Consider the following 2,797-nt stretch of genomic DNA (forward strand, 5'->3'; position numbering starts at 1 on the left):
TATTTATAAAAAATCCCTATTCTTTACAACTATTTTTGTCCTTTTTTTCAGAACCATTTCTTTTATATTTTCTATATATTATTCCTCTACACAACAGTGTCCATAAACAGATACGTGCCATTCAACCCTCCATTGTCTTGTGGCTCCGCCCCGTTCTACACTGAGAAGTGGGTCCTATTCAGCTCCTATACAATCTCCTTGCGTGCCATTCATCCCTCCATTGTCTTGTGGCTCCGCCCCCGTTCTACACTGAGAAGTGGGTCCTATTCAGCTCCTATACAATCTCCTTGCGGCCGCACACATTGACATAACTCCCCTCTACTGGCATCTTCTTGCCCTTACTTACCATTAGCACCTAGTGCGCACGCACAGACCAAGTGACTATGTCACTTCCGGTCCGGGACCGCGTACTTCCGGTACGGCGGTATTTATACAAAACATGCGGACATACCCCTACCTACCACCCAGGACCATACAGCTGGGCGCGGGATGCGCCGCTAATCCCCGGACGTGCAAGAGAGCAGGTACACGGACCCACCACTCCCTTACTCGGCACCCTCCCTTCATACCTTCCCTTAGTATTGGTTGGTCTAATTCACCATACCTTGTTCATAGGACAATCCTTGAAACTGCCAGTCACCCTATACAGGACCTTTCTATACTTGCCAGAGGAGCTGCTAGTGGACCCTCACTAAGGTACCCTCAATACATGCACCTGAACGTCCAGCCTCCATAGGGGGCATATATTTCTTTATCTGATTCATATTTCCTGCAGGACTCCTTACTTGGCTGCAGTTTACCCAAAACAGGACCCCTTAACCAATTCTATTGGAACTACTATTGAATCTACAAGGTATCCACAACATCTCTCCTTATTAGTTCCCACATATACTGCCCCTCAGTTACCCTATTATAATATATTTCATTGGGACTGACTCCTAATCTTCATGACCAAACGTGTCCTATATACATAAACCCCTCCTTCCCTTGTTCACATTGGAACTATGCTGTCTTATTGCCCATGCACTGTATAAATGTTTATTCTTTGTTATAATGACAGGCTATACCTTAGAGGACCTGTGTCTTGGCTGCCAACACTGCCACCCCTATATATGTGTAACAAAAGAGTGCAGGTAAACGTTACTATCCTTTCCGTAAGCAGGTTATTGCAGATATTGCCTCTGTACCATAGACCGATTTTTCGCTGCTCCTCAGAGTACCCTTGTCATTATCTCTGGTTGCTCTGTATATATTGTACATAATATGTTTTTGTTATGCTTTGGTATTTTATCTTTGTCCTTTTTCGTTTGTTGTTTTTCATTTTATATCATGTCACAAACAGCTGCTTATACCGTCTATTTGCTTCCTAGTAACCCCATGAATAAGACCCGGGAGGGTCGAAACGTCGGGTTTTCACTCTACGAACTAACACAGTGGCAACTGTTGATATCCTGTTTGTGTTAATAAATTTGGCTTATACCTTTTTGCATCATATCAACTTCGAGTGTGCGGTACTTTTTTCCTCTACTATCTCTGAAATCTCAGCTTTTTCTGGTACTGTAAAAATGCATTTTAATTTCTGCACAAAAGAATCCAGTAAGAATAACTGCTGTAAAAACGCTGTGGTAATTTACCCTAACAGAGACTTGTATCACTTGTATTACACATGTGCCGTTTCAGCGTCCTGTGATAAATAGAAGTGGGCCCGGGGAAATCTTTAATGAACGCCCCTCATAAAAGTTAAATTTCTTTCTCAAAACATTGGAGGGAGATTTATTACAAGTGTCTAACTTTTAGAAAGTGCAAATTTAGGCTAGCTTCACATTTGCGTTCGAATCCACAGCGTTTAATCCGCATCCGCAAGTGCAGGAAAACACGCATAGAAACAAGTACAAACGCAGCGTTTTTTAGACGCATGCGGGAACGCATGCGGTTAATAAAACGCTACGTTTTCACACTTTATCATGCGTTTTGTCATGCGTTTGCGGTTTTTGTGCGCATGGTGGAAAATTTTACAGGAGAAAAATCTAGATAACCAGACACCGCCAATGGGACTACAGAGGGCGTGTATTATGGGATATCTATATATAGACTCTAGGACTGCTGAAATCTTAACAGTGTGCTACTGTATCCTGTGTCATGATGGATCTTCGCATGGAGAGCTTTTATTTCAACCTGGATTTAAGCATCAAGCTGTTTCTTGCCTGTGCATTTGCTTGGGAGCAACACAGAAATCGTGAAAGATGGAGAAGGACACGGCGTAGGCGTTTTTGGCGACACCCCATTATCGAACTACATGAGAGCCATGGAGCCTATCACACGCTATATGGCGAGCTTAATGCGAACTCGGACAATCTCCCAGAATATTCAAGGATGTCGCAAGACTCTTTCCGGGATTTGCTTGGTCGTGTCCAAGGAGCCATACGGAGACAGGACACCCAGCTCCGTAGAGCAATTCCACCAGAGGAACGTCTGCTGGTTACATTAAGGTACGTAACAATTCTAAACAAATGCCAGTCCTAATTTTGGTTGTTCTGACATGTATTCTTTGTATTTTCCTTTATGTCTTTAGCAGAACAACACCATAAATAGAATTGATTGTTAATTTTTTTTATTTATTTTATTACAGATTTCTGGCAACCACAGAGAGTTTATCATATCTCCACTTCCAATACCGGCTTGGAATTTCCACCCTGTCCGGATTAGTTGTGGAAACCTGCCGGGCTTTGTGGAATGTTCTCCAGGATGAGTTTATACCTCTACCCACCACAGACATGTGGATTGAAATTGCTGAAAA

General features: G+C 42.8%; 1 long non-coding RNA gene across 1 annotated transcript; it reads left to right on the plus strand.

Annotated features, from left to right (window-relative positions):
• Positions 1-314: 314 nt before the first annotated feature.
• LOC143794021 (uncharacterized) lies at positions 315-1,498 on the plus strand. The gene is made up of 5 exons (XR_013220386.1): positions 315-524; positions 616-696; positions 776-853; positions 1,061-1,133; positions 1,371-1,498. It is a non-coding gene; the product is annotated as an uncharacterized LOC143794021 (long non-coding RNA).
• The last annotated feature ends 1,299 nt before the right edge of the window (positions 1,499-2,797 follow it).

Source organism: Ranitomeya variabilis, chromosome 1, assembly GCF_051348905.1.
Source record: "Ranitomeya variabilis isolate aRanVar5 chromosome 1, aRanVar5.hap1, whole genome shotgun sequence".
In the NCBI taxonomy this organism is placed as follows: Eukaryota; Metazoa; Chordata; class Amphibia; order Anura; family Dendrobatidae; genus Ranitomeya; species Ranitomeya variabilis.